This window comes from Equus quagga, chromosome 17 (assembly GCF_021613505.1).
Source record: "Equus quagga isolate Etosha38 chromosome 17, UCLA_HA_Equagga_1.0, whole genome shotgun sequence".
In the NCBI taxonomy this organism is placed as follows: domain Eukaryota; kingdom Metazoa; phylum Chordata; class Mammalia; order Perissodactyla; family Equidae; genus Equus; species Equus quagga.
The window spans coordinates 16,334,733-16,349,364 of NC_060283.1; the positions used below are offsets into that span (position 1 = coordinate 16,334,733).

The 14,632-nt window shown below is 38.8% G+C and overlaps 1 pseudogene; it reads left to right on the forward strand.

The window, feature by feature from the left end:
- The first annotated feature begins 442 nt into the window (after positions 1–442).
- LOC124229114 (fatty acid desaturase 2-like protein FADS2B) overlaps positions 443–14,632 on the forward strand; it is a 28,677-nt pseudogene continuing 14,487 nt past the window's right edge.

Consider the following 14,632-nt stretch of genomic DNA (forward strand, 5'->3'; position numbering starts at 1 on the left):
AGAGAGCTGGTGAACCCAAACCAGCATGACACAGAGAGGGGAGTCATGTGACCCAAGCCTAGCCCCTCCTCCCTGGGGCATGACACAGCATTCAGGCAAGCGCCGTTGGCCCCAGCTCTATACTGAGAGACATTTAATGATGAGGGAGGAGGCTACTAAGAGATCAGCCACGGGGAGAGACAGGTGAGCCTACCTCCCAGGAAAAAAGGTGGCTCATCATCCATCAGGGCAGAAAAGATTTGGGACAGACAGAGAAGTTAACAACAGAGAAGCTGCTCACTTTCAGGCTTATGAGAAGACAATGAAGTGAAAGTCTTTTCTGTGTAGGCATCATACTGCAACAGAATAAAAAGAGAGGAAAAGCCTCATTTTAATGATACAATCAGAGGTTAGGATTAGAAATTTCAGGAGTCAATCCCGAAACCCCAGGGGTTCAATGATGATGAAATTTGAAGAAAATCATGAGGGCAATGGGGGCCTTGTAGGAAAGAGTCAACCCTACCTGGGTGAGAAGCATCAGGGGAGTTGGAAACCAGTAGAAAATGAGAAAGCTGAGGCTTCTATGAAGCAGGAGGCAAATGGGAAGTGTTGTGATACGTCCAGAAAAATCTTCAACACTTACATCTGGCAGGAGATCCAGAGACACAATCAGTGGCTGACCAGCAGCTGGTGATCAATCGCAAGGTCTACGATGTCACTGGCTGGGCCAAGAGGCATCCAGGTGGACGCTGGGTCCTCAACTACTATGCCGGGGAAGATGCCACAGTAAGGAAATCAAAGCTCTGCCCTCTCTCTCTTCCAGCTGCTGGATGGCTGGGACCTTGGTTCTCTTCCCAAACGTATTTCAAGAACATGTTCAAGCACCACAATTGCTCCTCTTTTTTTTCCAGGAATCTTATCAACCAAGAATTTGGAAACAAATTGAGCCCCAAGGTCTAGCTTTAATCTGTGCCAGTTTGTGGATGAACTCAGATGTTGAGGGTGGATACTATGTTTGTATATTCCTGTTTTTCTGTGTTCTTGGTATTTTGTTTTGTTTTGTTTTGAAGTGGAGTCTCAGTTTTATAAGAAGAAATTTACAAATAGGTGAGTATATTCTAGAAAAATATGTCTGCACACAAGAGAAATTTCTCAGGCTTGCATAATTGGAGGGTCTAAAACAAAGACAGCAGTTCATCTGTTAGGCATCAAAAGGTTAATAACAATGATGAAAATCTACAGTTACATAGGCTTGTAGAATTTGCAGAGCTCTCTTGCATCCTGTAGTTCATTCAGTGTAATGCAGGTAATACAACCCTCTTTCACAGATAAAGGAATTGAAATCAGAGACATTAAGTGACTGGCCCAAGGTCACCCAGCAGCAGATCGCAGATTCAAAACTTATCTTTCTGAAATTCTAGTTTTTCCACTTATCTACACTGCTTCTCCGCATCAGCCTCCCCCAGCAAAACAGCTAAGGAAAATCAAAAATACCATAACATTCATTGGATACCTAGAATACTCTAGACACATTGAAATGCCTCACCCCGCTTGCACCTCCCCATGAGGAAGGTGGATATTATCCCCTTATCACAGATGAGAAAATTAATGTTCAAACAGTCAAATAATGTATCTCACAGCCAGCAGGTAATAGTGCCAAATTTTGAAATCACATAGGTTTTTGACCATACAGCCTTTTATGGCTAAGACCTTACCAAACTTTCCACTTAATATTTGATAGGGAGGTCTCTCAAACCCTTAAATGCATTTAGAAATAACTTTTAAAATATCCCATAAGGAAGTTTGTTTTATCCCAGTTAGGAAATTTATTCTGCACAAGGTACAGACAGAGAATCAGAGGAGGTAAATAACTAACCGAAACTCAGAAATTAATATGTTATTGCTCAGAGAGTTAAACTTTGGCTTTTCTTTTTTTACTTCATTGCCCTTGTTGTTTTCACATGTGGTATATAAATTCTCCAACTGGTTTTAAAGCATAGGATTGAAAACACCGATTCACTCCACACCACTCTATAAATGGGACTGCACTAGTAACAGCACAAGAAGCAAATTTGCAAAATAAGCAAGATTCTGTTTTTTGATGCTATCAAATCTTTTTAACCCAATTTCTCATGCCCTGTCTCTGACTAGGTTCTGCTTCTACTGACTTCTTGTCTTGATTCTTGATTCTGCAGTCAGTTTTATTCATTTATGAACATACCTTGCTACATCCTCACTGTTTCTGTCAGATCTGATATTTTTTAAACAAAGGTCAAACTTTTCTTGTGAAAGTGAGCATGAGCTTGGAACAAGGTATGGGAGAATTGTGTGTGCCAGGAAGATACTTGCTGTGTCAGAATCCAGAGAGCTAAGGGTACACGAAGCAAAGTGGAAAGCATTTGTCCAAGAATAATAGGACAGAAGGGATGGCCTGGTGGTGGGGTGGTTAAGTCCACAGGCTCCACTTCAGCGACCAGAGTTCAGAGGTTTGGATCCTGGGCACAGATCTATACACCTCTCTTCAGGCCATGCTGTGGTGGCGTCCCACATACAAAATAGTGGAATATTGGCACAGATGTTAGCTCAGCGACAATCTTCCTAGAGCAAAAAGAGGAAGATTGCCAACAGATGTTATCTCAGGGCCAATCTTTCTCACCAAAACTGATGATGATGATAATAATAATAATAAAATAAAAAACAAAAGGAGAGAGAATAACAAATATAAAATGAAACCAATACTACAAATTCCTGTCTAGCCCATCCTCCCATTCCCCCAACTCAGAGATAATATGCATAGTGGTTTCCTTACAAAAGTCAGAGAATTAGCTCAGAGGATATGATGGTAAAGACATGAACCTTCAACCATTGTGAAAATAACTGATAGACTCACTCATCTTGAGGCAGCTCAGCTGATAAATATGTAATGTATTGATAACTTTTACCTCCTAGAACTTAGGAAAAGACCATGATTCTGCATCCAATTCTAGCCAAGAAGGAGGAATTGATTAATAAAATAAAAATCATCAGAACCTTAGAGAAAAATAGCCATGCCACCTTAGGATTCATAACTTTAGAATGAAAATTCTGAGAATGGTCAGCCATTTACCTTAGACTTAAGGAAAGTAAATCCAAAAATGTTCATAGAAAATATGTTCCAAAGGGACATGGTTCAAGAAGAATGGGAAAGTGCCAGGAGAATTCTGACAAGCACCATACTCCAAGGCTACTCAGAGTATGGGGAGCCTGAGCTTTGGAATCAGATGTGAACCTGGGAATGTTATTGAAATGCTCTGAACCTCAGCTTCAACATCTTCAAAATGGGAATGACCTTCCCCATCTAATTGGTTTATGGTAAATAAGACTAATGGTTATAAAGTGCTTAGCATAATGTCAAACACTTAATAAAACTTTATTAAATTATAGTTACTATTATTCATATCACCAGCACCTGTAGCCTTGGGATGTGATTTTTTACTTCCTGGTTACCACTAGCTTAGAAATCTGATTATATTTGGTGTCATCTGACTGGGAACAGAGGGGTCCTTGAGGAGTGGAAGAGCATCATGCTCTCTAGTGAAGGGGGACAGAACCTAAAGTCAGAGGACCTGAGGTCTAATACTTACTCTAGAACTTAAGAGGTTTACAGGTTGCATCTCGAAAGGCAAATATGGACCAAGTATGGTCTCTGTGTGCCAGCTTTGGACCCATGGCTGCACCTGCCTGGAAGGGGCACCATTTTCCTATTTACACAGAAACTATTCTCCAATCCTACATCTTTATGAGGATGTAAAGGTGAATAATGATACCTAGCAGTCTGTCCTATAGGGTCATTAATTAATTAATTCATGTTGTCGGTTATTCTAAAACTCTTGTTAGGTTTCCAGGCTTTTTAATGATTATGAGTACAGGTTTGGGAAGGAAACAGGTCTGCTTTTCATCTAGGCTCCACTACTTACAAAGAATGTCCTGAGGAGTTTGCTGAAGCTCTTGGAACCTTGGCTCCCTTATGGGGAAAGTGGCGATAATAACACCTTCATCTCAGTATTGTTGTAAAAGTCAGTGGAGATCAAATAAGGTGCTCCCTTTGGTGCTTGTCACAGATCATACACTCAATAAATGCAACTCTTCTGTTTTGTTGTTACTTCTCCTGAGATCGGTTGCAATTTTTCCAAAGAACTTACTGAGGAAAATAAGTTCCTAAAACAAAATTAGCAAATCAGCTCCTATTACTGCATATATGAGTTATCTGATTGTGTTGCAACTATATGATTTAAACCTAATGGCCCAGTGCTAATAACTAGAATCTAGGCCAGATGTTCCCACTTGGAAGAGCTCACCCCGGAAAAGCCAGAAACAACCTATAAATCCAAGAAGTACTGATCATATAGATAACAATATCCATATGATAGGCTATTTTGCAATCAATAAAATGAGGATTACAAAGCATTTGATGACAAGGAATGCATATGAATAAATAGCCACAACATTCTTTTTTTTCCCCAGAAATAATTGAATTTAATCAATTTCTTTAAAGTATGATATAATGACATAGACAGAAGAAGTGCAATTTTGTTAGAGAAATTTGGGTGCATATTTTTTTTGCCTTTAAATCATTTTATTGTGGTCATATTGGCTTATAACATTGTATAGATTTCATGTGTACATTACTATATTTCAGTTTCGTGTAAACTGCATCATGTTCACCACTAATGGATAAGGAAAACAGATAGCTCGTTACCAGAAGGTAATGGGTGGGGTGAGGGAGAGACGGGTAAAGGTAAACTAGAGACAAGTTTTATATAAGGCAAGAGTGTGTTCTGTGCTTAATGAAAGAAGTAAATGCAGTCTTGTGAAGTGTGCCCATGAGCAGCATCTTTGGAACAAAGAAAGCAGGTTTCTTATCCTGTGTGTTGGACAGTCCACTCCTTATTCCTGGACACCATACTCAAGGAAGGACACTGAGAACCTCAAGTTCTTTCTCATGAGAGTCAAAAGTCAATATAATAGAGACGGGATGAGAAAAACTTAGAGGAAATATAGCAAAGTCCATTTCAACTATTTGGAGGAGTGCCGTGTGAAAGAGGGTAGAGTTATGTAGAGCTCCAAAACAGAGAATCAAATGGGTTGGAATGAGCAGAGCCAACAGAGGCAAGACTGGGCAGTGGGAAGAGAGGATATGTACAGAGGTGGAGTACAGATATGATTCATGATAGAGGTAAGTGCTCAGCCAAAATGGGCATCGCAGCTTAGCCACTTATTTTGTTTAGCACAATATTAGCAAGGAGTATGTGCTCAATGAATGCCAGTGACTGTCATGGCATAAGGATGAGAAGAGAAGGAGGAGGAGGAGATGAGTGGAGGGGAGAGGTAAGGAAAGAGAAAGGAGAAAGAGGAGAGGGAGAAAGTGTATTGTGTGCTGAGCTAAGCTGTCTGCATTTTGCCCTCACTGTATGTCTTCCTCTCATTTGGCTACACATGGCATTTAACTAGCACAGCATTCCTTCCCCGTTCACAATCATCACAACAAAATTCACCAAGGTTTCTGAGCTGAGGCTGAAAGGAAAGTAATAATTGCATATAATCTGGGCTGTCAAAATGTCTTAACCGGATTCTCATTTGAATGATGGTTCAAATTGAAAAATACATAGAGGATTAGAGAGAGAAGTGCCACAGTGCTAAGAGGTGAAAATAGGCCATGAGAAGATTCTGTCTTTCTGAAAGCCCAGCTTGGCAGTTAAGTGAAGAATGAAATAGAGAATAGTGAGTCAAAACGAAGGAAGGCGTCCCGGGAACTTGTTAAAGGCCTGACAAAAGGCGTTTACAACAGAAATGGAGAAGAGGGGATAAGTGCCAAGGATATCTAGGAGACATAACTTATAATATTCAATGAGTAACTGGATGAGTAAACAGGATGAAAGAGTCTAAACTGAGTTATGAATATCTGGCTCAAGTAACGTCACCATTGTAATTAACCATATTCATTACATAAGCTGTTTCTTATGAATAGGCTTGTATCTAATTCTTCTTATAGGATTTGAAGATGGAAGTTTTACTATATGCACTAATTAGAATGCATTCCACATTAGACATTGGCGTTTGGGCACAAAATCTCTGAATTTCTGTATTGAAAAGAAGGTATGTAGTGAGTTCTTGTCACTATAGGTATAAATATAAGAAAGATAGTTATTATACAGTGAGAGTGTACTATATGCCAATCAGATTCTAATGAATTCACATAATCCTTATAATAACTTAATGAATTCTCTTGCTCTTATGATCACCCCCATGTTGGAGAAGCAAAAATACAAGAAGGAACAGGTCAAGAACTTGTCAACCATAACATAGCTAGTAAGTGGCAAAGCCAGATTTTAGATGTAGGAAAGTTGCTCCATGGTCCACTTTCTTAGTATTATGCAACACCAGCACTCCAGAGTAATGTGTATGACTGCCATGTATTCAAGTTACGACCTTGGTTATATTTCATTTTTAATCACTCCTGTCCTCAGTGCCATAAAAGCAAGAAGTCTAGCATCTTTCTCTCAGAAAATCTTCCTTCCTCCAATGCTGTTTAAATCCCTAGGGCATGAGAGAATATCTCTTACCTCCAAATATAACCAGGATACAGGCACCACTGCTGCTTCTCAAAGCCTCTTGGAATTGCTATTTAACGTGGGACCTGAGATGGAAAACGCAGTTGTTCAGCTCTGTTCTGTGCCTGACTGTCACAAGACCCTGCAGAGACTGCTCTGGTACATTTTAGGAATAGTGATGAGACTACTTCAGTGAAAACTTAGCCAAGAGTGAGCCACTTCGAACAACCTAGAGCTTAAGGTCTGTGCTCTCATGCTCTCTTAGGCATTTGTTAAATTTAACCTTTCTCCAGAAAGAACTTAATTGAAGGGTCTCATTCCCCTGTGCCTTGGCCAAGAACCAAGAGAGAGACTTTGCTGGGAGATAGGGTTTGCATAGCCAGTCTTTGTTGCTGCATGCCTCAGAGAGTGTGAGCAACTTCCACATCAAGCCTGGTGTTGGAAGTTGAAGATTCATCATGGCCCATTAACTCAACGTTTCTTCTGTGCTCAGTAAAGTAAGCAGTGTTCTCTTTCAATACTTAGGGATAGCCTGGCTTCATTGGACTTACTGAGTGAAGCAGTGCATTTAGTAGGTGGATCTCCAGCAGGAGGTTCTCACAGAGGGTTCCCAAAGGTAATTTTGATCAACTTGAAGCATCAACCTGGAGTTCAAACAAGCCCTTTATAACAAAGTTCCTGCTAGTTCCAAAGTTGGGCAGATGATGAGGTAAGGAGTGGGACTAATCTATGGATCAGCATGTCTATTTTAAGCCTCTAACAACCCTCTCTGATTTACAGGACGCCTTCAGAGCCATGCACCCAAAGCTTGACATTGTGCAGTTATTCCTTAAGCCCCTGCTCATTGGAGAGCTTATCCCAGAAGAGGCCATCCAGGAGAGAAACAAAAATGTGAGTGAAGTCTAAGGACCCAAGAGTGTGTAGAGGGTTTGGGATAAGATATATTTCCGGGCCAAGTTATCATTTTCTGTGAGAAATCAGCCATCATGCCTTGGTGGACCTACAATAGCATGAAGGATTGGATTCTGCTTATATGAAAAAATATGCTATCTTCTTTAGACTTTCAGAATACTTAAACTTCTGTAAAACGAAGGAATGGAATTTTTGGTCCTGCACCAAACAGTAATTCCGTGTCTCTAAGCACCTACTGAATGTCAGAAAACTTAAAACTATATTTTTTTTCCTGTGATGGCTTGTAATTATTTATTTAATGTCTAGATCTATGTTTCCTGTGAAACTAAGGTCCACAAGAGCAGAGAATATGTCTGTTTTGCTTATCTCTATGTCCTCAGGATCTACATGCACAGGATCAGACATGCATTAAGGATGCTATAAATAGCTGTTGAATGAGAGATGTGGATATCTTAACTACAGCCCTTTTTACGTTTGGAGAAACTATAGTTCAGGTAGAATAAACTACTTTCTGAAATTCCCACAACTGGTGTATCAAAGAACTGGGTCTACAAGTCACTTCTTTTTGGCCCAGTTTCTTAGTTATTCCCAAGGCAGGGCACCACTCTTTCTTTGTCTAACACTTTGGTTACCTGAAATACTTTCTTTCAAAGGACAGGGTCTCTTGAAGATTAAAAATTTACTGGTATGGTTTTACATTAACCTTAAGGGGATTTTAACTAATATTTAACATTTCATTTTTCGCAATGTATTTTTTTAAAACAGCTTACATTTGCATAATTCTTTTAAAATAATTTCCACAAAGTACTTTTACATATATCATTGTGAGACAGATAAAATAAGGATTATATTTCTTCTTTAAGAAATGAGGAAACAAACTCACAGAGGGACAGGAGGCATCTGAGATAACAGAACAGGTTAGGTGCTGATCTGAGACAAACACTCAGGCTTGCTCCTTAGGTCCTCATGCATGCTGTTCATCCTGCAAGGCTGCGTGTCAGGAGGCACAGCTCTGTATTTAAAAGAGTGGGATCTGAGGGTGGACAGCCTGAGCTCATCACCCAGCACAGTCACAAGTTGTGGTGGTTTAAACCACTTACCAAATCTCTCTGTGGTTCAGTTTCTCTGTCTATAAAATAGCAATCACAATACCACCAACCTCATAAATATCATTGGGAGATTATTGAAAGAGTTAAAAGTATTAAAAGTGCAGGGTTTGGAACATAGGAAACGCTTAACAAATTTTAGATGCTATCAATGGCATGAACTCAATGGTGGCAATAGTAGTTGACAAATCTCTAGATATATCCCCATAATTTAGGGCAGGAAGCCCTAGGTTTAAAAGGGAAGATGGCGCAAAGCTTAATTATTTTTCAGAAAGATTTTCTTTATGGAAAAGAAAATGCAACTAGTGGCTGAAAGTTATAAGTTAATTATTCATTATCTAAAAGATTTTTGCCACTGTCTTGTTGATGATTTCAGACCTGTCATTTTTGGGGCTTTGGTGACCCCCTACTCTGTAAAATAAATGAGTTGTAAAAGATGACCAGGCTGGGAGGCACTCTCGAGATGACCCGTTAAAATTATCGATTGCCATCAGAATTCCATGGTTAATGAGGGCTTGAGAGATGAGCCCATCCAGACATTTCTAAGGCAGTGGATCCTTTAGAAGATGCATCAGTAAATTTTGAAATAAAATTTTTCTAGAACTATGTTCATAACTCTTTCTTTTTTGGTTCAAATTTCTCATCTGTCTTACATCTGAGCAATCCTGTTCTCTTTCTTAGACCATGATTGCTTTCTCATTTATTTTGATTTTAAACCCATTATAGTCATTAAGCTAAGAGATATTTTTTTCCAACTTTTGCACTGACTCTCCAGTATAATGTGGCAAGCTTGTAAACCAGTGCTTGAATTATACATATACAAACATGAGGATATGCATACTATATGTACACAGGACAAGGACCCCTCCCATAAGCAGACATACACTAATGCCGCTGAAGACCCTGTGTCTTGTTTCTGGAGATCAGTTGAGCAGCTCATGGGAAAGTCACCCTTTGACCTAATCTAATTGAATTATCTTTATCTGTGTTGATCATTTTCTATGCAAGAGCCCTTTGTGCGTACAAACAGGTGATGACATTGAAAACACTGTGTAAACTGTACCACTAACTATAGTAACATAGATGCATATAGACAACAGAGTTCCCCAAAACATAACCAGAGATCAGTGGGAACCTGAAATAATACTGATGGTTTAGAAGACAACTATTACACATGTGTATCTCTTAACTGACCACCCCCACTCAGAAAAAGCAACTAATTCTAACTGAATTATCTAACAGTTTGAGGACAGTTTACAAATCACTACTCATCTTTCTCTTCTCAAGAGAAAAATAAATATCATAACCTTTTATAAAGGTTTTGTTTGTTCACTTTTTTTGGTTTATAATTCTGTCTAATTAAATTTGTTCATATTAATAAATTTCTACTCATAAACTAAAGACATTAGTAAGTTAATAAAATAGATTCTCAATTATGTTCATTTGTTCTTCCTTTTCCCCTAAGGAACTAATTCATTCCTTGAATATTTATTTCACAGTCCTAGTTGGTGGAAGATTTCCAAGAATTGAGGAGGAAATTATAGTCTATGAATATTTTCAATGCCAACCTGTGGTTCTTTTTTCTTCACCTTGCCCAGATCTTGATTTTGGAAGCACTGGCTTGGTTAATACTGTGACATTTTGGAAAATGGCTGGCTTATTACGATATTCATTTCCTTTCTTCTCACAATTTCTCAGGTAAGCAGGCATCCTAAGGCCGGGAAGTGGCTTCAAATGAAGGCTTAGAATTTTTCTTCTGTCTTTGGATTTGTGTCAGCTGCTGCCTGATACTTCTTGGCAACCTCTTCATCAGTGTCTCACACCAGCAAGTTACCAAACCTCGCTGGGTCCCAGTTCTCTTGTCTGTAAAATGGGGATAACAAATCTTGTATGGAAATATTATGAGGAGGGCTAAACAATTTAATGTGGAAAACATCTAGTATATGCTAAATATTTAATTCATGACAGTTGTTACTCTTTACCTAATTTTATCCATACAACTTCAGTATCTAAATTTCCATTCTTAGCCAGGTAACACTCATCTTTCTCTTTCATTCATTTACCAACCAAGATTTATCAATGCATCCAACCGTGAATTCTTCAATAGTAGAGATTATATCTTATTATATGAGGATTAAGAATGTGTGGATTTTACCATAAAGGAAAACCAGGAACTGGCACATAGAAGGGCATTTGATAAATCTTTGTTGAATCAAGAATGAATATCTGAGCACGGCCTTCTATGAGCACAACATTGTGTTGTGGACATAAAGGCCTCTGGTCCCTGCCCTTAGAAAATGAGTCATCCACTGGAGGAGACTGTCATTCAAATATCTAAACATACTATGTGACAGAATGACATGGATGTCAAGGAGAGGAACAAGCATGTCCTGTTGGAGCAGAAAGAGACATTTAATTCTGATTGGAACAAATGGGGAAGGTTTTATGGAGAATTAACAGCAATGTTAATGCCAGAATTTTATATGTTACTTTTCTTTTAAAAAGCTAACTTGCTTTATTCCTTGAAAAGCAACTTTTGGAAACAAGAAAGGAAGCAAACATTTGTTTTGAGCTTAGCATAACCCAATCACTTTGCATGTATTTAAGTTGCATAACAGCTCCATGAGTAAGGTGTTATTATCCCTGCTTATCAGATGAAGAACTGAAGTTCGAGCTACCAATATCTTACCAAGACTCGTGCAGCTCATAAGTGGCAAAGAAGATTTAGAACCCAAATCTGCCTGACTCCAAAGGTCATGCTCTTTCCACTCCGCTCTGGAAGATTTTGATGGTGGCAAGGAGGGCATTCTAGGCTGAGAGAACCATCTGTGCAAAATCACGGAGGATGGAAATGGAAAGGAAGTGACATGTGTGAGAAATGCAAAGTAAACTTAGCTTGAGGTCAAATGAGATCTCCCACTCAATTTCTCCAGCTGGCCTCTGAATCTACTAGCGGGCTAATTTATTAATTACTTCCTGACTTCCCAATTTCTCTAAAAACTTCGTCTGTTCTAGGTTCAGGGTGAATTTTTACAGGACACCAATCCATATTTAAGAAGTGCAAGTAGAACCACCTGATGCACGACTTTGTGATGTGTCATCTCAAGGTACCAGATGTTCGAGGAATATGCTGGGATTCTTGAATGTCATTTCCTAAGGCACAGGTTTCCAAGTTTCTTTGACTATGTACTCATATAAATATAAACTGTTTTTTATACCACCACAAATAAATGTAAATCTACTAACAATGTAGATATTATATATACACTTATATATACTAATATGTAATATAACATTATAATATATATGCTAAAATTAGAATTTTATGAGGAAAAAGTTTATTTTTATTTGAGAAGTTCTAATATTTTTCCTTAACCCAGTAAACTGTTTGGCCCAATCCCTGGTACCTCATTAAGAATCCACCTCAGAGAAAAAATATTGTGTCTTTACAAATGAAGATGTGCCTGTAAAATCATGAGAGGGACTATTCTTAGAAGGGATCAGGACATTTATCGCTGGGGAAGCTAGGGGATGCCAGCAAGCCTGATGAGTTCTGGAACGGTAAGTCTATGAAGAAATAAAGCAAAAATACAGGAAAACAGATAAACAGGAAGAGAAAGACAGAGAATAGGAAAGGAAGTTCGGATGGCTCTGTTCAACAGTTGAGGGCTACAAAACCTAGACTGCTGGAAAAACAGGTGGCGGTGATGGCAGTTGGTCTTATCCCCCATAAGATAAGCTCCAGGACAGTAGGAACACTGTCCTATGCAATGCAAACTGCATTGCAGCGCCTGGCAGAGTGCGTAGCTCATAGTAGGCCTTCAATAAATATGTGTTGAATGAATGAATGAATGAAAAAAAACATGGTAATAGTACACTACTGCTCAAAGAAGCTTCCAGCCCTGGCTCCGATAACGCTCACCATGTGACCTTGTTTAAGTCACATACTATCTCTGGCCCTCAGTGTTCTCATCTCTAATATTGAAAGTTAAATTGGATTTTTTTTTCTATGAAACTCTAGGATTTGGTGACTATATACTCTTGCACAAACTGGGGGCAGGGGAGAGGTGGGAAAGAATTCCTCTGAGCCTTCCATGAGACAAATCATTGCATTCAGACCAGACCATCTTAGGAAAACTCATAAGCACTGGCTCAGAACCTTTTTCTTTCCTTAACAGGCTGGTTTTATATTGAATTGGAAAAATCTTAGAATCACTTAGTCTTATCTACCCTGTCTCCAGCTGAGCAAACTGAGGCTTAAGTATATTAAATAACACAGGGTTGGATCTGGATTCATATTAGAAATATGTGGGTCCCCTAAATGTTTATAATAGATGATCTATTGCCTTTTTATGTGAGAAGTTTCATTTAACCAGATAATAGACGTACTCCTGGCTATCTGGTTCCCTAGCCTCTAGTGACTTGGAAGTGGTCAAGTAATAAGAGAGTGAAGGGAATGCTGGGGTCAGGTCCAGAGAGTAGTTAGTCAGCAGAAACTACTGACAACAAGTGATAAGGAAGGCAGCTGGGAACTCACATTAGATGAGCGCCTGCCATGTTCCAGGTTCAGAACTAGCCCCTTTAGACAATTGTCTTATATAATGCTCATGACATGGTGGATTATAGCACCTACATGTTAGAGAAGACTGATGTCCAAAGGGTTAATTACCTATTTGAGCCAATGTCCATAAGGTGATGAGTTGGAGAAATTATAGCAGAGTATTAAATCCTCCAGGCTCCAGAGGAGTCATTCTGGCTTCTTAATTCTGGCTATGGTTTACAGTCATCTGAAGAGATTTAGAAAACCGTGCTTCCCAGGTACCCGCTCTAGAGGTTCTGATTTAATTCTTCTCTTGTAAGGTCTGTCCCTCAGCACTGGTTTGAAATCTCCTCAGGTGATTCTAAACTTCAGCCAGGATTTAGAACTTCTGCTCTAACAACAGACCTGCCTTCTATGGGAACTCAGCCACTAGTTATCTGGGTCACTTTAAAGAAGTTACTTAATGTCTATGAACCTCACTTTCTTCAATTGTAAAATGGAGATAGATGATTGTTTCAACTCGATAGGGATGTTGTTAAGATTATATGTGATACTCATGTGTTGTGCTGAACACAAAGCATGACATATGGGAAATGCTCAATAAGTTTCAGCTGTTACTAATATTAGGCACAGTCTTTCCATAATCAAAATTATGACCCAGAATCACTAAGAAAATTGTTTAATCATGATGTTACTAAGAAGATAGGGAAGTGGACCATAAATCACTGCATCATAAAATTGCAAGAATCTTAGAATCACCTAGTCTTCTTATATACTTTATTCCCAGTTGAGAAAACTGAGGCTTAACTAGATTTAACAACAAAGGGTTGGATCTGGATTCATATTAGAAATATATCTGTCACTTAAAATGGTTAAAATGGATAATATTTTGTCATTATGTGTGACAAGATTCTTTTAAACACAAAATTTCTGTAAGCACACTGTCCACCAGTGTTAGATAGTTGAAGTGTTTCTGGATTCACTCAGAAATAGTTTCTTATGTCATCATGAGATTCAGGTAATGGACCCTTCGACCCTCCCTCCCCTGTTATGAGAAAATCAGAGGAAAAGTGAGACTCATCTGCCCTAGTGGTAACTGGCAGTTGATTTGGTGCCACCGTACGGAATATTTCAGATCAGCCCCATCCTTGTTAATGCTTTTTAAAAGCTCACTGCTTTCCCATTGGTCCAAATTTGTACACAGTTCTCTATAAATTATTTTTCAGAAATATTTTTGCATTAGTTTAAATCAATATAACTTTGATGACTCCTGAACAGGGTAAGGGGAAATAGCTCAAACTAAATCAAGTGAACTCTGCCTTCTTGCAGACAAAACCAATCATTCACGAGCAATATGAATATAGGCTTCAGCTATGTGAGGAAAGAAGATTAGCTGTGGGAAGAAAAATGAGTGATAGGGAGATAACAAAGAAAATTAAGATATAAACATCAATATCCCTGCCTTATGCATACATCATAATTTTAAATTTCAAAACTTGATTTGG